Raw genomic sequence first — 24,046 nt, 5'->3', positions numbered from 1 at the left:
TCTTATTCTCTAGGGTTCTGCTTTGTCTGAATGATGGTGTCCTTTGTCATACATATAGAAGCTTTTCAGTTTCATGAGGTCCCATTTATTAATTGTTGATCTTATTTCTTTTTTTTTTTTTTCTTTTTCATTTGGCTATTTTTTTTTTCAATAATTGAGTAAAACTGAAATTTATTATATGCCACAGTCGTCCTAGGGACCTCCATGCTATATATATAGCCTCTATGGTTCTATGGGTTGTGGTCTGATTGTTCTTTATTTTATATCTAGAATCCACCAATGAGTGAGTACATACCATAACTGTCTTTCTGGGTTTGGGTTACCTCACTCAGGATGATTTTTTCTAGTTCCATCCATTTGCCTGCAAATTTCATGCTTTCATTGTTTTTCTCTGCTGAGTAGTACTCCATTGTGTATATGTACCACATTTTTTTCATCCATTCTTCCGTTGATGGGCATCTAGGTTGTTTCCAGGTTCTGGCTATTACAAATAGTGCTGCTATGAACATAGCTGAGCATGTATCTTTATGGTATGTATCAGCATTCTTTGGGTATATGCCCAAGAGTGGGATGGCTGGGTCTTGAGGTAGTTCGATTCCTAATTTTCTGAGAAACCGCCATACTGATTTCCACAGTGGTTGTACAAGTTTACATTCCCACCAACAGTGGAGGAGTGTTCCCTTTGCTCCACATCCTCTCCAACATTGGTTGTCATTGGTGTTTTTGATCTTAGCCATTCTAACAGGTGTAAGGTGGTATCTCAGAGTCGTTTTGATTTGCATTTCTCTGATGATTAAGGATGTTGAGCATTTCTTTAAATGTCTTTCAGCCATTTGTAGTTCTTGTTTTGTGAATTCTCTGTTTAGCTCTTTAGCCCATTTTTTAATTGGACTGTTCAGAGCTTTGATGTCTAGTTTCTTGAGTTCTTTATATATTGTGGAGATCAATCCTCTGTCAGATGTGGGGTTGGTGAAGATCTTTTCCCAATCTGTTGGCTGTCTTTTTGTCTTATTGACTGTGTCTTTTGCCCTGCAAAAGCTTCTCAGTTTTGAGAGGTCCCATTTATTAATGGTTGTGCTCAGGGCCTGTGCTGTCGGTGTTTTATTTAGGAAATGGTCTCCAGTGCCAATGCGTTCAAGAGTGCTTCCTATCTTCTTTTCTATTAAGTTTAGTGTAACTGGATTTATGTTTAGGTCTTTGATCCACTTGGACTTGAGTTTTGTGCATGGTGACAGATATGGATCTATTTGTAATCTTTTACATATTGACATCCAGTTATGCCAGTACCATTTGTTGAAGATACTTTCTTTGTTCCATTGTATAGTTTTGGCTCCTTTGTCAAAAACCAGGTGTTCATATGTGCATGGATTAATGTCAGGGTCTTCAATTCGATTCCATTGGTCCGTATGTCGGTTTTTATACCAGTACCAAGCTGTTTTTATTACTATAGCTCTATAGTAGAGTTTGAGGTCCGGGATGGTGATGCCTCCAAGGGTTGCTTTATCGTATAGGATTCTTTTAGCTATCCTGGGTCTTTTGTTTTTCCATATAAAGTTGAGTATTTTTCTTTCCAAGTCTGTGAAGAATTGTGTTGGGATTTTGATGGGGATTGCATTGAATCTGTAGATTGCTTTTGGTAAGATTGCCATTTTTACTATGTTAATCCTACCTATCCATGAGCATGGGAGATCCTTCCATTTTCTGATATCTTCTTCAATTTCTTTCTTTAGAGATTTAAAGTTCTTATCAAAAAGGTCTTTCACTTGTTTAGTTAGTGTTATCCCAAGGTATTTTATATTATTTGTGGCTATTGTAAAGGGTGATGTTTCTATGACTTCTTTCTCAGCCCTTTTATCATTTGTGTATAGGAGGGCTACTGATTTTTTTGAGTTGATCTTGTATCCTGCCACTTTACTGAAGGAGTTTATCAGCTGTAGAAGTTCCCTGGTAGAGTTTTTGGAGTCACTTATGTATACTATCATATCATCTGCAAATAGTGAAAGTTTGACTTCTTCCTTGCCAATTTGTATCCCTTTGATCTCCTTTTGTTGTCTTATTGCTCTAGCTAGAACTTCTAGTACTATATTGAATAAATATGGGGAGAGTGGACAGCCTTGTCTTGTTCCTGAATTTAGTGGTATCGCTTTGAGTTTCTCTCCATTTAATTTGATGTTTGCTGTTGGCTTGCTATAAATTGCTTTTATTATGTTTAGAAATGTTCCTTGTATTCCTATTCTTTCTAAGACCTTTATCATGAAGGGGTGTTGGATTTTGTCAAAGGCTTTTTCAGCATCTAGGGAGATGATCATGTGGTTTTTTTCTTTCAGTTTGTTTATATGGTGTATTACATTGACTGATTTCCGTATGTTGAACCATCCTTGCATCCCTGGGATGAATCCTACTTGGTCGTGATGGATGATTGTTTTGATGTATTCTTGGATTCGGTTTGCCAATATTTTGTTGAGTATTTTTGCATCAATGTTCATGAGGGAGATTGGTCTGTAGTTCTCTTTCTTTGTTGCATCTTTGTGTGGTTTGGGTATCAGGGTAATTGTAGCCTCATAAAAAGAGTTTGGTAGTGTTCCTTCTGTTTCTATTGTGTGGAACACTTTGAAGAGGATTGGTATTAGTTCTTCTTTGAAAGTCAGGTAGAATTCTGCACTGAAACCATCTGGTCCTGGGCTTTTTTTAGTTGGGAGACTTTTGATGACTGTTTCTATTTCTTTAGGGGTTATTGGTCTATTTAAATGGTTTATCTGGTCTTGATTTAATTTTGGTATTTGGTATTTATCCAGAAAATTGTCCATTTCTTCCTGGTTTTCCATTTTTGTGGAGTACAGGTTTTTGAAGTATGATCTGATGATTCTCTGGATTTCCTCATTGTCTGTTGTTATGTCTCCCTTTTCATTTCTGATTTTGTGAATTTGGGTGTTCTCTCTTTGCCTTTTGGTTAATTTGGCTAGTGGTTTGTCTATCTTGTTGATTTTTTCAAAGAACCAACTCTTTGTTTCATTGATTTTTTGTATTGTTCTCTTGTTTTCTATTTCGTTGATTTCAGCCCTCAATTTGATTATTTCCTGGCGTCTATTTCTCCTGGGTGAGTTTGTTTCTTTTTGTTCTAGAGCTTTCAGTTGTGCTGTTAATTCATTGGTATGGGATTGCTCCATCTTCTTTATGTGTGCATTTAGAGCTATGAATTTTCCTCTTAGCACTGCTTTCATAGTGTCCCATAAGTTTGGGTATGTTGTACTTTCATATTCATTGAATTCTAGGAACTCTTTAATTTCTGTCTTTATTTCTTCCTTGACCCATTGATGTTTCAGGTGGGTATTATTCAGTTTCCATGAGTTTGTGGGTTTTCTATAATTTTTGTTGTTATTGAGTTCTAACTTTAAGGCTTGGTGGTCTGATAATGATCTTATTTCTTATGGTAATGGTGTTATGTTCAGACCTGTTCTCCTGTGTCAATGAGTTCAACTCTACTCCTCACTTTCTCTTCTGTTAGGTTCAGCATTTTTTTTTATGTAGAAGTCTTTGATTATTTTGGAGATGAGTTTTGTGCAAGGTGATATATATGGATCTACTTGGATTCATCTACATGCAGCCATCTTGCTTGACCAACATTTCTTGAAGATGCTGTCTCTGTTTCGAGTATGTATTTTTGATGTCGTTATCAAAAACAAGTGCCCATAGATTTTGGTTTTATGAGTGAATCTTCAAATCAATTCCATTGATCAACCTTTCTATTTTTGTGCCAATACCATGCTGCTTTTATTATTTCTACAAACAATTTCCTAGGCATTAAAAATGAGAAAACACTTTATAATTAATGTTTGAGGTTAGTATTGAGTTTATATGTTGTGAAATATTTAACTATGTAAAGATGTGTTACATTTGTTTATGCTGCCTTTGTTAAATTATGTAAAGATGTGTTGCATTTGTTTCACTTTGCCTGCCTACGGCACCTGATTGGTCTAATAATGAGCTGAACAGCCAAAAGCTAGACAGAGTGAGGACTCGGCAGGGCTGGTGGGCAGAAAGAATAAATAGGAGTCGAAATCTAGGTTCTAGGGGAATGAGAGAAGAAGAGGGACATGCCTGGAGCCAGAAGCCAGGCAGACATGAGAATCACAGAAAGTAAGATGTAAGAAAGAAAGGTAAAAAGCCCCTAGGAAAAATGTGTATAAAGAGAAACAGATTAAGTCATAAGAGTTAGTGGAACAAGCATAAGATAAGGCTGAGCACAACTAATAGGAAGTCATGATTTGAGAGCTGGTTGGTGACCCAAATAGAAAAGCCTGTTGCATGTATATAAAATACAGACACATAAATTTATCATGCAAATTTGGTATGGCCAACCTAGGGTGCATTTGATGAGTTTTTCAGTTTTTCCTAAGCTGAGAGAAACTATTACAATGTGCAGAGCATATCAAGAGCACTACTCTGAATTCTGGAAATCTGTATTCAAAAACATTATCTCAAATTTTCTCTAATATTTGCTTTACTCTTTATGACTTCCTGCTTATAGCAGTTTTCAAAGCACATCAGAGTAAATGTTCATTTTAAAAGGTGGGAGACCTTTCCCATGATTGCTCTCTGCATGTGGAAGGTTTGTTCTTGAATGTTTATATATGTTAATACACCATAAATCAGTTTGGGGCATTTTTCCTTGCACAAAAGAATCACTTGGGTTTGAAGAAGTGTGATTTTTTTTATTCTTATGGAATTCTTCAATCATGTTTTACTCCAACTGCTAAATGACAAGATTTTTTTTAATTCTAAGAGAATATTGGCTTTAATATAGAGAACACAGATTAGCATACATATTAGTCTGAAGATAAAAATATTTTCTTCATTCTAGCAAATCCAGAAAAAGAAAAACTATATTGTGATTTACTCATAACTGCTTCATAGAGTTACTCATTGACACACACACACAATATCTTAATTAGAGGAGCAGAGATGTTGTATATACCACTCAGCCCTTCAATGCTGTAACAACTAGATTTATAACCAACTTGTGCATAAAAAACATTTAAAAAAAATTTCACAATGTTCTGTTTACTTCTACATTACTATGTTGAAAGTCTTTTTTTTATTTTACCATGGTTTCTCTAATTTTGATACAGCCCACCATACTCATATCAAAAGACTTCAGGTACTCTGCAGAAGCCCCAGAGAATCAGGTCCCCTGGACTTGACAGTGGGAAGGAAGAGCAATGCCATTCACATTCCACCTAACAATTCAGTTCTCACTGGAAGCCTGAGACCATATCAGAGGTTTGCCAACCAACAGGATTCCTTTTATGCTCTCTTCAAAATGTCTCTGTGATTTGGGAGGATGAAAGAAAAGTGGGGTAAGGGTCCTTCTACTGTAACAGGCCAGCTTTGTTTTTAGTTATTTTGTTTCTGGAATCTCATGTGGTTTAAAGAAGACAGAAGTGTTCTGAAATGGTATGCAAAGGCTTTTTTCCCCTTCTCTTATATGTTTGAGGTTTTATTCTAATATGACTTAGATACTTGAGAAAATAAATATTTTTTCCTTCTAACACATCATCTTTACTATTTAGCCTCCATTTTAATATTCTTCTCACTTCTTTTGCCTAAGGAACATAATGACAGATTTCTAAACAAATTAAAAATATTCTGTAGGTCCTGAAATTTTCTGTTAATTCTGGTCTGCTATCATAATAAACTTTATTTAGTTAATAAAGATCTTGTATTCTTACAAATTATTTAATTAATCCTCATTCACTATTGAAAATGTGGAAATTTTCAGACTGACCTTCATAAACCTCAGTACAGAATTAGAACGACTCAAACTAGACTGTAAGAATATAAATCACTTCTCTTATTCTCAACTCAAAGACACAAAGTGCAAATATCTGTTTTCCTTTCCAGGACTGCTGTGGTGTATGTTCTCCCAAGACCATCTTGCCCCTAATGGTGCTGATTTCCCTCAAGAGCATGGCTCTGGTCAGGTGGCCACCACAGGCCTCCACTGAAGACTGATATATTTGCCCAGTCTGTGTATGAGAAAGACTTTGTTGTGGGCTTTAACAAGACTAGAGACCTCTTTGGAAGTGAAAAAGCCTGGTTCCAGACCACACAGCCTGACTCACTAACCTAATACAGTGTGTATTGAATTCAGTACATCAATAGCAGTGATGCCCTATTGGGGAAGAGGTTGAGGCATAAGGAAACTTGCCCCTTCCCTTTGTGAAATAAAGAAAATGAAGCTTCCATTAGCCTCCTTCTCTAGGGTTTCTATTTCCTGCTGCTGATCCCTGGTGAGAGATTACCAGCCTTGAATGATCAATCCATGCTATGTTTCTAATTGTGCGGAAATTATTGAGAAGCCTAACTCATTCTAACTGTGTTCTTGAATACTCATTTTACTCCTGACAGGAAAAGCACAACACTGTTAATGGCCTCAATCTGTATTATTTAAATGGAATTCCTCACATTCACTCCGATTCCTACATTTGGGCTACTTCTTAGAACCCAGACTTGTCAAGGAAAATAGATAACTATTTTCCTTATATTTGTATAAATGTTCTATTAAAGTGGTTTCTGGGGATAAAATAAGATCTAGTCTCAAATAAAATTGCTAGTATTCATCTTAAAAAGTGAAGCATTGTCATCTGATAGAAGTGAATCTTTGGGGTCCCACCCCTATTGATGAAGAATTTTGACTGGATTGATTTTTGTGTGGATTTTGTGCAGGTAATCATCGCTGTTGTGAGGTTATGCAATGGCCACGTCATGTCCAGAGGTCATTTCACAGATCTCCTCACCAACCAGGAGCTATTAACATTCTTTCTCCCCATTATTGTGAGAAGTCTCCTGAGCCTTGAATGCTGGGAACTTGATATATGTGATTCATCTACAACTGAGATATCGGTGTTACTTATATCTGACACTTTGACCAATTATGAGTCTTTGCTACTAATCACTACCTCCTACAAGAACAAGCTTGTCTAACCAAAGTTGAGAGAAGTACAAATCTATGTCTATAAACTAAGTATTTATACAGCAGTTTAATAGCAGAACTAGTTAGCATAGTGGTTCTCAATCTTCCTAATATTGTGACCCTTTTGTGGTGATGTATTGTGTCCTCTAAAATATTGTGCACCCTAAGAAAGTTTATCTGAGTATCAGAGGAAAAAGCCAGCCACTATATTAAACAAAGAAGTTAGGCAATGGTAGCACGTGCCTTTAATCCTAGCATTTGGGAAAAGGAGATCCATGCAGATCTCTGTGAGTTCAAGGCCACACTGGGAACAGAGCCAGGTGTGGTGGTACATGCCTTGAATTCCAACGCTAGTTAATCATAAAGGTCTGGAGGTCTGTACAGACAGATAGGAAGTGACAGAGCTGGGCAGAAAGAGGAACTGATGTAGCTGGGCAGAGAGAAGTGAAATGCAGAACAGAAAAGCACATAGGCATGGGTATACAGGAAGTAGGTCTTTTTGGTGAAGGATCTCCAAGTGGTAAGAATGTGGCTGGCTTCTTTCTACTTTTCTGATTTCTCAGCTTTTCACCCCAATATCTGGCTCTGTTTTTTTTTTTTATTAATAAGATCATTTAGCACTTTGTCCTACATCCTTTAATACAGTTCCTCATGTTATGGTGACCTCCCCAACCATGAAATTATTTATTGCTACTTCATAACTGTAATTTTGCTACTGTTATAAATCATAATGTAAATATTTGATATTTGACCCAAGGGGGTCTCAACCCAGGGGTTAAGAACCACTTACAGCAAAACAACAGCAGCAGCAGATTTCTCCCCTTTAGAGAATGATTTCTGCAGACAAGCTCTTCTGATGAAGCTTCATAGTACTAGGCATGGAATTCTTCCTGTGGAGCAGGTCTCATGGAAGCTGCTGAGAGAAGAAAAGACATTATCCTTTGGAGACATAGCCAGTGACAGGCTGTTTACACTCCCGTGTATGGTCAAATACCTATGGGCATATGGCAGTAATACTTGGACTCAGAGAGTCACAGTTAAAAAAAAAAAAAAGACATGGCTTTAGGAGGGTGACAGAATAAGAGGTGCCACAGATACTTGTGGGGAAGTAGTGGTAGATGAAATGATCAATACATATTTTATAAGTATATAAAATTTTCAAAAGTTGAAACCATTAAAGGCTTAAAAAGAGAAATACAGCATGCAATTCACACACCACTCCCTCCCCCAAATCCAGATCCTCCAAACAGTAAAGCCAAATTCCAAAAGAGGCCTTTTAAAATTTACATATAGATAGTCACATTTTAATTAAAATTTTCATATGGGACAGATGTTACTCCAGGAGTCTGGGATTCAATACCTCAAATAATCTTAGAAGAACACTGTAATAGCATAATAACACTCTTTTTAAGATAAGAAAGAAGAAAGAGGTCCTAAGTTCAGCCAAATAAACTCACAATTAATGAGGCATTGAGAGTTACCCAAAACTGACAGGGAAAGCTTGGGGAATCAAGGTTTAACTACAAATTGCAATCTGCAGCACATTGTGAAATTACATTTGCATGTTTCTGTTGAATTTGGAAATTTAAAATATTTCTACATATAAGAAAGAACAGAAAAGGGCATAGTTTTCCAGTGTGATTATAAGTAATCTAACCTCCTGCTGAGGGATTTTGTAAGCAGAGATGGATGAGGAGTACCAAGATATTTCAACAGTTGTTTGTTTTATGATGGTATATTTACTCGACCTTCACTCTACTTTTTTATCTTCAGAAGAGAGGAAACTGAACATCTAAACATAGTAACTGTTCCTAAAAGAAATAATGTAACCTGTGTCACCTAAAAATATTTACTAAGTATTGGGTATCATTACTATTATCTCAGAGAAAGAGTTTGCATGTTTTTTCAGAACTGCTGATTAGGCAAGAAGATAGAGATGGGTCATGGGAAGTGGCCTACTGGTAGGGTATATTTGATTGTGAGTAGTTATAGAATGAAAGAAAACAAAAATATTACAAAGATAGATACCAAATTTCATATTTTACTTATTTCACCTTCTTTATGAGACACCATCTTGCTGTGATCCATGGTGACCTTGAACTCAGCATCCTCCTGCCTCATCCTTTGTAAGAGCTAAGATCAAGGCAAGCACTACAACACTTGATGAATATTTTGTTATAGATTATTATGTTTTAATAGAAGGAGCCTGGTTCTGTTGTTCATGTTGGTCTCCAAATCCTGTGTCCAAGCAATCCTATCCCTCCCTAGTAGCTGGGGTAATGGGCAGGCACCACTCCTGGCTAAATGGTTTTTGAATAGCGATTGGTTTTGTAAAGAAGAATTTCTCTCATCTTTCTAAAATAAGATGATCAATAAAATTGCAAAAATGTAAGAAGACAATGCAATTACAGGAATAAAAAATATGGTAAAATCACAAACGCCAAATCAGGAGTTAAATTAAGCAAGCATGGGGAATTAATTTACCTAAAAATCATCATAAATAGAAATGGAATGTATTCTTTTTCTGGATGCTTTAAATACTGCCCTTTCTAGTAACTTTATCTTCCAACTTTTTATATGTAACTTCACAAACCTTCCACACGCTTAACACTGTGGGCCCTGGGCATTTCTGCCCACTGAAAAGAATGTTTGTTTACCCAGTGATGGTATTAGAAGGATTAAGTATTTCAACAACTGTCACACTGATAATTGACTTTAGCAAGGGACAAACAGCTTTGGGGCTTCATATTTAGTCCAAAGATAAAGAGAAAAACAGCCTGCAGATGTCAATTCACACTTCAACTGTACAATCAGTGAACTACAGAAGGCCAAAGTCATTACCATTGTTAGTCTACTTATTTAATAATAGGAATTGTTAAATCAATTTTGACTGTTCAAATAATGAATAAATAGCTAGATGGAGACATGAGTTGGTCAAATTCTTCCATAGCTTAAAGCAGGATTTTTAATCCGGTGTATGAGGGAAGGGAGACAGGCATGAAGGCAAACAGTGAAGACGGACAGGGAATGAGAATGGGTTTGGGTGCTGCCTTCACCCTCTTTGGCGAACATATTTAAGTCAAATGTGAAGAATCTGATATGTGACCTCACTCACAAGTTACAAGGACACCTGGATCAAGGTGCACACAGTCTGCTGTGTTGCTTCTGTGTATTCTGGCTCCACAGAGCAATGTGATGTGGAAAGGAGCCCAGGAGTGCCAGGGATGCACTGGAGGAGAGGAGCTTTAATAACATGAAGTTCCAAGATACTCACAAGTTTATAGTATATCCTGCCCTCTAAAATGAAACTCAATGTGCTACTTTTGCTTCCGAAAAGGGACTGCTCTGTCATAGAACAATAAATCACTCTGGGATTTTCTTACCCTTTGTTTTGAATTTAGAATGCTAATAACTCACTACTGTTACAGGGGAGTACATTTGGTTTTGTATATTGACTTGCATCTTGGTATCTTCATAGAATTGATATTTTGCTTTAGGAGTTATGTTATCCTTTTCTCATTTTTGAGATTATTTGGCATTCAAAATCATGTTATTTCTGAACAATGTCACCTCTGTTCTTCCTTATAAATCTTCATATCACAGTTCCTTTTCTCATCTTCTTCCTTTTTCTTGGAATTCTAATTTGATACTGGATAAGACTAATGAGAGGGGATGGCTTTGCCTTGTTCCTGGTCTTAGAGAACTTCAAGGACAATGTTAACTGTAAGGTTTATACATGTCTCTAATTGTAAAGGACCAAGGTCCTTGTGCTCACAGATATTCACTAAAGAAACCAGGACTATTAAAGAGCCACACACAGTTTTTTCTTCAATAGAAGAGATGCGTACCTGTTTTCTGCCCAGAAGCCTGGGAGTGGATGCTGTTAATAGTCTGGTGATCTGTGCTGTCTATAGGGCCAGGCCACACCTGCATCTTCCTGATTATGTTTATCCCAAACTCTTCCTCCCTAGATCTGTGTCTTGAGCATTGTTTCTCAGTCAATAGAACCTATCCTTTACAGCTTGGTGACCTCTATACTATCTTTATGACTGAGACCACACCAGATGCCTCCTAGGCTCCTCAACTACAGAGCCCATCTTTATGGAAAAGGTCGCATGTACTTTGCAAAAGAGTTTTGATGTAGTCATTCTTTTAGCTTTACTCTGCACATGGGATTGAACTCATTGTTACCAGGAAAAAATTTTTCCAAAACTTTAACTGTACTTAAGCATGTATAAAATAAAATGCATGTGTCAGAATCTAGAAGTTTGAACCAGCACAGGCTACTGAGTCCTGTTGAACTGGATTTCCTTATTGACTAGTGCAGACCATTACTCTCCTGGCCCCAGTGTTTGCAGACACACCCACGTCTTATAAATGGGAAGGCTACTTTTATTTTGAGTAAGATAGTAGTTTGGTCACAAATTGGGCATTAAATTTTGTGAAATACTTTTTCTTCATTTATGATCATATATGATCTTGCAATAGTTTCTAATTTAATCCGTGTATGTAATTGATAACCTTAATTAATTTTCAAATGCTGAAATAAGTATCTATATAATACATATAAAAAACATTTTTAAATGTATTTAAAAATTGATTTGTGTATACAACATTTTATATGTTATTACAGAAAAAGTGTTAGAATTTTGTTGAATATATTTAATCTTTAATCATGAGACATATTTTCTGTAATTTTTCTATGTAAAATGTGTTTGGTTTTTCTTTTAGGCAATTATTAATCAGTGATTCCATTTTAATAAATATAGACTTTAAAATGTTACATTTAAAGGAGAGAAGGAAGAAGTATATGGAAAAGTTTGGAAAGGGAACAGAGAAATGTTGTAATTAAATAATAATCTCTAAAGTAAAATAAATAAATAAAGGATTACTATATTATTTGTTTTTGTTTCTTTTTGGTTTTTTGTTTGTTTGTTTTACCTTTCAAAGAATTGTGATTTCACCTCAGTTATCAAATATATTATCATTTGGAATATAAGAATATGCATAGATCTTTCTTAAGCACTTTCCATCTTAAACTTTAAATTTTTGAAGATACATGAAAAGATTTAGAATATTGTCTACTGACAATATCAATGAAATTCAGCATATCATGTTATTAATAATTTGTATTCCTCTTTTCTTAACATTTTCCCTTCAATTTTATGTTTAACATTTAATTTCTATTCTGTTTTGCATTCTTTTTTGTGTTATAGACATCAATGGCTTCCCACAATTTTTCTAATATTAGAAATTTTACTTGATTTTATTGTACTTGTGGAATAATTAAATAAATTCAGGCCAAATTGTTTATGTAATCAACATTGCTACCTAGCATCAATATATCTTTTTGAACTTTTCTATTAATGTACATCATTTTGTCTGACACAGATCAGTGTCAGTTAAGGGAGTATATCTCTTATTCCCAAATTTACCAGTATGATATATATGCAAATAAAATCCCACCTATACATAATAATGAAAAACAAATGTTTTATATAGTTTCATTTTTACCTTTATCTGGACCTGCCTTAGTAATCTCCATAAGTTTGTCTTGTTTAAATTCCAAATTATTTTATAATAACTCTGGTTGATGCTGAAATAGTTTACTATTTTTTTCTTGGTAACAATAATTGCTTAGCTATGGTGATGCTTCATGGGTTTTATATAAAAATTAATATTTATTTGTACCTATTACAAAAATGCAATTCAATTAAAGGGAAAAAAACTTATATAACAACATAATTATAACATGTTCTCAAAATATGAAGTGATTTTCCCCTCTGATCATTAAGCCTTTCAGAAAGAGTTGGATAAGTAATCAGTTTGGTGTGACAATATGCACCATCACCACTTCACACATCTGATGTGAGAAGAGCACCATTAAGGGTGTCAAGGAAAAAAAAACTTAATGACTTGGAAATCTTCATATTTGTCAGGTTTTTCATTTTAAATTATTTCATAATTCAAGTCTAGAGTTACTAGCAACATTCATAATTGAAAAATAGTGTCACACATTTAATAACACCAACCATACACCTCTTTCTTTGTTAGATTCAAACTCCATACCAAGTGTATTGTGAAAGACTTACATGTATTATCTGATTTATTTCTCATCACTTTTTGACATGTCTTTGTTACAAAGATCCTTCATTATGCACTAAAGCATATACCCTCCATTTTATTACAAATGATTAACCCCAATTATTATCCTCAAAAATCTACAGTTTTTTTTGCTTGGCTTCTGTGCTTTAGCTACCTTGAGAAATCCAGTGATGCATGGAGATATTTTGACTGTCTTTACAATGGAAGCCAAGGATATAGCTAAACATAAAAACCTCAGACACAAAGTATTTAATCCAAAATGCTTATAGTCTTACATAGAGAACGTTTGTCTAAAAATAGTACCATCTATTTTGATAACAACTATCCAAATATCAATAATTTGACTAAATATGGGCAATAAACTGTAATATTATTTTTAAGAGGTTCATTAAAAGTTTGAAAAGGAATTACAAAGCTGCTTTTCAGTACATTAATTCAAAAAACTCTAAGTCAGCCGGGCGGTGGTGGCGCATGCCTTTAATCCCAGCACTCGGGAGGCAGAGCCAGGTGGATCTCTGTGAGTTCGAGGCCAGCCTGGGCTACCAAGTGAGCTCCAGGAAAGGCGCAAAGCTACACAGAGAAACCCTGTCTCGAAAAAACAAAAACAAAAAAACAAAAACAAACAAACAAAAAAACCTCTAAGTCAATAATACAAATGTGAACTATTTTCTTTTGGAGTTATACAAATGTACTATAAAATTTAACTAAGAATAATATTTAAAGGTCCCTGACAAAGAAGTATGTTGAGGTGAAGGGTGATAGAACTCTGAGCACACACACACACACACACACACACACACACACACACACACACACACACATTAAAATATAGTACAAATCATCTATCAAGGTACATGTTGATTTGGATAGCCATGTGGAAAAATGGCATGGAATAACTCAAGTGGAAAGATATAAAATTACACATAAAATTTTTGAAAACAGTTATGACGCACTTGAGTATTTAGAGGAAATTGATGTTTGAGTGTGGGAAGTCTGAGATGTTTGTGTCTGAGATTCTTTACAGAGTAAGGGTGACCTCACAGGAGTTTAGAAACAACAAAGAGTTTGGCCTGGTTATAGGAGGCGGATTTGAGGAAGCCATGACCTGAGTTCAATAAAGTTCACACATTTCCAACAGAGGCTTCGTGCATTTCACAGAGCAGACTATCAGGAGCACACAGAGCTGAGGAAGAGATCACAAACACTACTCAGGAACATAAGTCCAGTGGTCCTGTTGGGCTCAACTTTAGGAACAGAGGGAAGCCAGAATTAGATGGTGTCATTCACCTAACTCAGTAAGTTAAGTCAATAAATTCCTATTGAAAAATACACCATGAGAGACCTACACAAGGCCAAAATTGAGTTCTTCAAAGATCTTACCTTGGGAGTAAGGCATTCAGACAAAGACTGGAAAAAATGATTGGCAGTATATATAGATGACAAAGGTTCCTATGGGATAAAATAAAGTGTAGATCATTGAAAGTTACCAAGACAATAAAAAGTAAGAAAAAAAAAGAGCTCAATGTAGTCTTAAAAATTAATTCATGTACAAAGAAATATGTGAATGTCTGTTATTTATTAGTCTTTATTAGTCATTAAGGATACACTAACTAAAATCAAATGGAATCATACCACATAACAAGAAAATGGCTTATTTAAAATAAACAATAGCAAGTATTAGCAAGAATATATAGCAACAGAATTTGTTAGATAGTATAAATAGTATAAATGAATATTTGTGCATGTATTTTTGAAAATTGTGCAATTCCTTGGCAGTACATACTAGAGTTAAATGAATGAATATTCTACTACCAGCATTCCATCCTCAGCCATTAAGTCAAGCCAAATATGCAATTTTTTTTACAAAAATCAATACCTGAAATACTTACTGAACCAACATTATCACTATTATCATAGAAAACTGGAAACAAACCTAAACTTACGAAGAACAGAGCAGACAAATGTATTTGTGATTACTTATGCAATGAAGTGCTATAATTAAGTTGCATGATAAAGGTGTGATGTTAATACAGCAAAATGAATAAATGTCACCAAGATAATCCTGAAGAAATGAGAAGGCCTTCTGTGTGTTCCTAAGAATAAACTTGCAGTAGCAGTAAGTACTTTTAATGAGATTTCCTAGGATGCTGACAACATCATAGTTCTTGGTCTGGAGGCTGGTGACTGGATATGTTCATTTTGTGAAGATTAATTACATTATGACTCATTTTGTTTTATCTGTATTTGTAACACAAAAAGATGACTCTGTTTACAGCTTGCTTAAATAAGAATCACATTATTTAATGAAAAATCATATGTGTTTGTAAGAATAATAAATTGGTAATACTAATTATTCCACAGTTAAATTAGTACATGAAATTTGGGAAAACAAGCATTTACTTTCTCCCGAGGAAGAAAACATATAATTCATAAAGTGCTTTACATGGGCTTTGAAATATGAACAATTTTGGTGACTCTTTTACCCTTACTTAGTTGTCAGTATTTGCTATCAGGCCAAGTATCTAAAAGAAATATGTCTTTTAAATTCTGAACTGTTTTATGTATATATGTGGTGTGCTATTAATTTTTGTTTCTATTGTGATAAAACACCATGAACAAACAACTTGGAGAGAAAAAAAAGGTTTATTTGGTTACATATTCCAGGTCACAGCCCACTGGAAGAATCCAAACAGGAACTCAAGGAGGGACCCTAGAGGCTAGAACTGAAGCAGAAATCACTCCACAATATTTCACAGATACAAATTTAATTATCAGAATCATAAATCTTCAATAATAAGGCTATACTGAAGCTCAAGCATTCAAAAGAAATACATTTTTATAGAAAAGATATAGCAAGATTTTTGGAAATGTAACAAATCAAATGAATAGGGCCTGACTCCTAGTCACCATCTAAGGAAATAACATCAAATGCAATATCAGTTACGTAGATCAACATGGATTTCTAGAGCAGATATGATTTATTCAGTACCATGCTGAAACACAGTGTGAAAGCCAACAGTATCCATCATTGTAAGAAAATTCTCTGTTAAAGTGACCTAAGAGCCATGAAATTATATTCTGAGCCTGATAGTCTGTGCTTCCATTTATTTGAAGTTAAAAATCAAGCATAAGAAGAAGTGAGGGGGGAAAGTTGTTTGGGAGGATACATAAGGACATTTTCTAGGATGCTGCTGTTCTATTTCTGGTTCTGGGGGCTTTTAAAATGAGAGCTTGCTATTTATCCTCTTTCATAAATAAGACTTCCTATTTTATACATCTACTGTAGGAACAGCTCAGGCCTCTGCTTTTCTAGAACTCAGAAGAACAAAGGAAGCCAGCACTAAGATACTCTGTACCAACAAACTTGTTAGTTTTCCCATGCAGAGTGTTTGGCAGAAACATTTGAAGGAATTTCTTTTGTCTGGAGGAAAAAAACAAATTAAAAATCTTGACTGACTTCTATTCCAAGATAAGATTCTCTGAACTGATATGTCTTCAAATTGAATATTAAAATCAAACAGCTCCAGGCAAAGGTAGAGATGATTAGAGACAATGATATGAAAGGAGTATTATGTTGAAGTAAGAAAAGGAGATTATTTTGCCCTGTTATGAACCAGAAGGATGACATGAAAGAATTCTTCATATGGACTAGCTGGTGGGACAAATACCACCTCTTCTGGTGAGAGAAGCACTGATGATATCAGCAGAACAGTGTACAAGGGGACCAAGAAGGAATGGTGAATACAAGTAACATCCATGCATGTATACCCATCCATGTCCAAGCTGTACTACCGATCTGCACGTGAGACTAAGTAGCCAGACTTTCAGGATTTTATTTATGCTTTTCAGTTTTCTATATTAGAAGATTTCACATACAACATTTGGCCTACAAACAAAAATATTTTAGAATGTAAATTCAACTCATTTGCATAAATTATATTAAAAGAGATTTTTATTCATCCAACTTATGATAACTTGAGTGTGTTTTAGAGTGTAAGAGAAAAGTATTAGGAAACACAATTTTTTAAAATTTTATTTTATAATTTAATTTAATTTTACATATCAGCCACAGATTCCCCTCCTCCCAGGCTGAGCCAAGTGTCCCTGTATAAGCTCCAGGTTTCAAACAGCCAGCACATGCACTGAGGACAGGTCCCAGTACCACTGCTTGCATGCCTCCCAAACAAATCAAGGTAATCAACGGTCTCTCTTATCCAGAGGGCCTGATCCAGTTGGGGGCTCCTCAGCCATTGGTTCATAGTTCATGTGTTTCCATTTGTTTGGCTATTTGTCCCTGTGCTTTTTCCAACCTTGGTCTCAACAATTCTCCCTCATCCAAACCCTCCTCTTTCTCACCAATTGGACTCCCAGAGCTCCACCTGGGGCCTGGCTGTGGATCTCTGCATCCATTTCCCTCAGTCATTGGATGAGGTTTCTAGCATGACAATTAGGGTGTTTGGCCATCCAATAACCAGAGTAGGTCATTTCGGGCTGTCTCTTGACCATTGTCAGTAGTCTATTATGGAGGTATCCTTGTGGATTTCTGTGGACCTCTCTAGCACCCTGTTTCTTCCTATTCTCATGTGGTTTTCATTTATCATAGTCTTTTACTCCTTGTTCTCAATCTCTGTTCCTGATCCCCCTGGGATCTCTCATTCCCCCAAGCTCTCTTTCCCTCGATGCTTGCCCTTCATTACCCCCACTCATGTCCAGGTTGTCCATGTAGATCTCATCCATTTCTCTGTCATTGGTCAATCCCTGTGTCTTTCCCAGGGTCCTACTCTCTAGGTAGCCTCCCTAGAGTTGTGAGTAGCAGTCCAGTCATCCCAGCTTTACATCTAGTATCCTCCTATGAGTGAGTACATATCATGTTTGTCTTTCTGAGTCTGGGTTATATCACCCAGGATGATTTTTCTAGATCCACTCATTTGCCTGCAAAGCTCATGATGTCATTGTTTTCCTCTGCTGAGTAGTATTCCATTGCGTATATGTATTTATTTATTTATTTATTTATTTATCCGTTCTTCAGTTGAAAGGCATCTAGGTTGTTTCCAGGTTCTGGCCATTACAAACAATGCTGATATGAACATAGCTAAGCAAGTGCACTTGTGGTATGATTGAGCATTCCTTGGTATATGCCCAAGAGTGGTATAGCTGGATCTTGGGGGAGACTGATCCCCAATTTTCTAAGAAAGCACCATATTGATTTTCAAAGTGGTTGTACAAGCTTGCATTCCCACTAGCAGTGGAGGAGAGTTCCCCTAGCTCCACATCTTCTCCAGCATAAGCTGTCTTCAGTGTTTTTTGATCTTAGCCATTCTAACAGGCTTAAGGTGGTATCTGAGAGTCTTTTTGATTTGCATTTCCCTGATGATTAAGGATGTTGAGCAATTCCTTAAATGTCTTTCAGCCATTTGAGTTTCCTCTGTTGAGAATTCTCTCTTTAGTTCTATAGCCCATTTCTTAATTGGACTGTTGGGCATTTTGATGTCTAATTTCTTGAGTTCCTTATATATTCTGGATATCAGTCTTCTGTCAGATGTAGGGTTGGTGAAGACCTTTTCCCATTCTGTAGGCTGTCGCTCTGCCTTGTTGACCGTATCCTTTGCTCTACAAAAGCTTCTCAGTTTCAAGAGGTCCCATTGATTGATTGTTTCTCTCAGTGTCTGTGCTGCTGGTGTTATATTTAGGAAGTGATCTCCTATGCCAATGTGTTCAAGACTACTTTCTATTTTCTCTTCTATCAGGTTCAGTGTAACTGGATCCACTTAGGCTTGAGTTTTGTGCGGGGTGACAGATATGGATCTATTTGCAGCCTTCTACACGTTGATATCCAGTTATGCCAGCACCATTTGTTGAAGATGTTTTCTTTTTTCCATTGTATAGTTTTGGCTATTTGTCAAAAATTATATGTTCATAGGTATGCAGATTAATGTCAGGATCTTCAATTGGATTCCATTGGTGCACATGTCAGTTTTTATGCCAGTACCAAGCTCTTTTTATTACTGTAGATCTATAGTAGAACTTGAAGTCAGGGATCGTGATGCCTCCAGAGGTTGTTTTATTGTACAGGATTCTTTTGGTTATTCTGGGTTTTTTTTGTTTTTCCATATGAAGTTGAGTATTATTCTTTTCAGGTCTGTGAAGAATTGTGTTGGTATTTTGAGGGGGATTGCATTGAATCTGTAGAATGCTTTTGGTAAGATTGCCATTTTTACTATGTTAATCCTGCCTATCCATGAGCACGGGAGATCTTTCCATTTTCTGATATCTTCTTCAATTTCTTTCTTCAGGGACTTAAAGTTCTTGTCATACAGGTCCTTCACTTGCTTAGTTAGAGTTGCTCCAAGGTATTTTATGTCCTTTGTGGCTACTGTAAATGGTGATGTATCTCTGATTTCCTTCTCAGTCTGTTTGTCAATTGTATATAGGAGGGCTACTGATTTTTGAGTTGATCTTGTATCCTGCTATGTTGCTGAAGGTGTTTATAAGCTATATAAGTTCCTTGGTTGAATTTTTGGGGTCACTCATGTATACTATCGTGCCATCTGCAAATAGGGAAAGCTTGACTTCTTCCTTTCCAATTTGTATCCCCTTAATCTCCTTATGTTGTCTTATTGCTCTGGCTAGAACTTCAAGTACTATATTGAATACGTATGGGGAGAGCAGACAGCCTTGCCTCGTTCCTGATTTTAGTGGAATTGCTTTGAGTTTCTCTCCATTTAATTTGATGTTGGCTGTTGGCTTGTTGTAAATTGCCTTTATTATGTTTAGGTATGTTCCCTGTGTTCCTGATTGCTCCAAGACCTTTATCATGAAGAGCTGTTTGATTTTGTCAAATGCCTTTTCTGCATCTAGTGAGATGATCATGTGTTTTTCTTTTCTTTGAGTTTGTTTATATGGTATATTACATTGACAGACTTTTGTATGTTGAACCACCCTTGCATTACTGGGATGAAGCCTACTTGATCATGGTGGATAATTGTTTTGATGTGTTCTTGGAGTCTGTTTGCCAGTATTTTATTGAGTATTTTTGTACCAATGTTCATGAGAGAGATTGGTCTATAATTCTCTTTCTTTGTTGTATCCTTGTTTGGTTTAGGAATCAGGGTAATTGTAGCCTTATAGAAGGAGTTTGGTAATGTTCCTTCTGTGTTTATTGTGTGGAACAATTTAGAGAGAATTGGTATTAACTCTTCTTTGAAGATCTGTTAGAATTCTGCACTGAAACCATCTGGTCCTCGGCTTTTTTTTTTTTTGGTTGAAAGATTTTAATGACTGATTCTATTTCCTTAGGGGTTATTGGACTATTTAAATAGAGTAAATACAATTTTAATAATATGTTATTGATCAAGATATGAGAGACATGATATAAAATTGTTTCAATGAATGAACTTAATACACAAAATATTAAAAGCAAACTTTAGGCAGGAAAATATATTCAGTGTGGGTGTTAGTTAAGCAAAAACTTAAAATAATTATTTTCTGTGAAACAAATTAGTGATATCTGAAGCAAAGAAACATGATACAAAATTTCCATGACATGATCGCAAATTAATATCTCTTTAAGTAAAAGATTGGAAGCAATATGAAGCCAAAATAGATGAAGGTAGAGATTTGTAAATTATTAGCAAGATTTACAATATCTCTTAAAACTTTTCAATGGGAAATTCATAAATTTTCTGGGAATCATTTGAGATATTTAATAGAAAACTGGAGGGGTGGGAAGAATCCACAAATGATAATCACAATATAAGAGCACTTAATGGAGAAGATGAATTATACAGTATTTAATATGTTAAAAAGTTGAGTGTAAAGGGGTTTAAATGATACAATAAAATTATTCAAAAGGAAGAGCCAAGTGTGTGGGGTGTGTGGACATATATTATAAGCACTGTAAACAAATTTGTTGTTTCATGTTGGGTGATCTGGATTATTGGACTTGCTCTTCAAATGACATTTGATTAGACATAAAGGGAAGTCCATAGACTTTTATATTCCAAAGAGTGATTTACTATAAGTGAACTTAAAAATAAAATTTGAAAAAAAGAATAAGAGAATAAGAAATGGTTTTTGCTTTAGTTCAAGACTTTGCCAGAAAGTTTGAATGTCAAAGATCTTCTGCTCCTATACAGGAGAAAGAATGTTCCTCTGCTGTTGCTGCCTTGGATAAATACATATACCACTTTAACTGATACAAGCAAGCAATTAGAAAGCAGATGAGATGCAAATAGAGAGTGATCTGGGGAAAGTCAGACTCAGTCTGAAAGGCAACTTGAAGAGGTTTGACAAATAAGAAGACTTGGGAAATGAGCAAGGAAATACTATTTAACTTGTACTTAATGCATTCCTACATTATATTGGCCCACTCTACTTCTGTATTGAAGGTCAACAAAGGGAGAAGAAAGACCACAAAAGCTATATATTAGAGAATTTGGGTAAGTAATCTATAAATAAATCACTGCTGCCAAGGACCTGACTTCTGGCTTACAAGTGGTGAAAAGTACCAAGAAGGTGGATAATGCTATGAAGACAGCCTGATGAGATTCTCCAGTGGATTCAATTTGGAACACAGAGAATAAGAAAAGAACTATGGATTATCATCAAAGTTTTTAACCTTGAGAAATTTAGAGGATGGTGAGGTTGTTATGCCCTGAATGTGGAAGTCTATAGAAACAGTAGATTTCAAACAAAAATTTCCTAAGTTTTATTTGCATTGCGTCCACTTGGTCCATTTTTGGGTTCTCAAACAATGCTAAGGAGGTAGACTTTCAATGGCAACATCCTGATAAAGACATACATCTAGCAGTCATTAGTATTTACGGTCAGTTATGTGACAAGATGACCTATAAAATGAGGAAACATAGGTGTAGTCAGATGTTTCTCTGGTCCTCCCAGGCCCTCGCAGTCCCTTGGCCCACTTATAAAATAATCACTCAGAAGCTGATATTAATTATAACTGCTTGGCCATTAGCTCAGGTTTATTACTGACTAGCTCTTACACTTATATTAACCCATAATTCTTATCTATATTTAGCCATGTGGCCTAGTACCTTTTCTCAGTTCTGCCTTGACATCTTGCTTCCTCTGTGTCTGGCTGGCAATTCCTGACTCAGCCCTTCCTCTTTCCAGAATTCTCCTCGTTTGCTAACCCTGCCTATACTTCCTGCCTGGCTACTGGCCAATCAGCATTTTATTTATTAACCAATCAGAGCAACATATATTCATAGCATACAGAATGATATCCCACAGCACTTCCCCTGTTCTGTCTAATCAAAAAGGAGGGTTTTAACTTTAACATAGTAAAATTACATATAACAAAACAGTTATCAAGCAGAATTACAGTTATAACATCTAGTCTATTTGTATTTGGCAAAATTAAAGAAAATATTCTATCATCTATCATATATTTGTGAGTTTCAAGTTTCATATCTAATTTATCTTTTATCATAACCAAGGAAAATTACAATTATAACTATCTAGTCTTCAACTACATCAAAGACCCCAGAAGGGTATAATATTACCTAAGTACACAGGAGGTGCATTGTAAGCAACTTCCAAAAATCTAGAATGACAGTGACAGCTGGCTGCCTGGACAGTCATCCAAAGTTCCTCTGCAATGTAGGGGAATCCCTCTCCAGCCTATAGGTCTAGAGTCTTTCAGTCTCTTCTCCCTGTGTCCTGCAGAATATTTGGCTGTCTCCTCAGCAAAGCAAGAACCTAAAGGATCATTTGGCCTTGCAAAGTTTCGTGATCACTTTCCCATGGGCCCCGCATGTCCATTTGATAAAACATTTTCTCAAGCAGGCAAGAACAGTTTCTTGCCCAAATGACTATTTTTGCCAAGAAGAAGATAAACTTCATATGGAGTGTCTTCAAACCCCTTCTTCCTCTTTGAAGTAAATCAGTGCTGACAGAAGCAGATGTGTTTCATTGTCCAGGAAAGTCTAAGTTTTTAAAACATTTTAAATGCCATCTTCTGTATGTCTCTGAAGTGTTTGAAGATTACCTACCTAATTGAAATATATCTATGTATACCTAGAAAACTTAAAAACATGACTATAAGTTTGATTGTCATAGATGACTAATCATTAATCTGTACTTCTCAACTATATACTATGGTTTCAAATGAGTTACACAAACAAAATACTTCAAGCAATAGTAGAAATATACATAGAGTACAACAAAATTAACTTTAAACTTGTAACAATAAACTAAAATCCATAGCAATGTAAAACATTTTTAAACAAGTTGTTACTCTTTAAAAATAGATTCAATACACATGCCTTTAATCCCAGCACTTGGGAGGCAGAGCCAGGCGGATCTCTGTGAGTTCAAGGCCAGCCTGGTCTCCAAAGCGAGTTCCAGGAAAGGCGCAAAGCTACACAGAGAAAGCCTGTCTTGAAAAAACAAAAAAAAAAAAAATAGATTCAATAATCTACCCTTTCACCCTATCATATCTATAATATCCCCTTTTCTTCTTTAGAAAGAAATTGCATTTATAATCAACCTCATTTAAATAAAAATAAACATTTATAAGTAATATTTTGGGAATTTGGCAATAGCTTTTCATGCTACTTCCTGATGGATAGGAGCACTGACAATCTTATAGGGATCCTGAGAAAATTAAGAATTATGATCAAATTAAGACTGGAGTAGTCTGAGAGGATGCATTGTCTGAGCCAGTTGTCTTGAAGCTGATCTGGATGTTGGAACATCTGGAGACCTCTCAGCGTGTCTTCCTAGATCAAACCGTATTAGCCTGAAAGCAATCCACAGGTTCTCATCTTCTGTGGAAACAAGCAGAACCTCTTTTCCAAAGCAACATATCCTTAGACACAAATTTTGAAATCAAGATACCTTTAAAATATACATATTGATTTAGCTCAGCAGATTTTATAATCAAATGTCTCTCTGCAGTTAAAAATCCCAAAGACAACACATCCCAGAGTCTCTGTGTAATATCCA

Source organism: Peromyscus maniculatus, chromosome 3 (assembly GCF_049852395.1).
Source record: "Peromyscus maniculatus bairdii isolate BWxNUB_F1_BW_parent chromosome 3, HU_Pman_BW_mat_3.1, whole genome shotgun sequence".
Taxonomy (NCBI): domain Eukaryota; kingdom Metazoa; phylum Chordata; class Mammalia; order Rodentia; family Cricetidae; genus Peromyscus; species Peromyscus maniculatus.
This window is presented reverse-complemented; position numbering follows the sequence as displayed.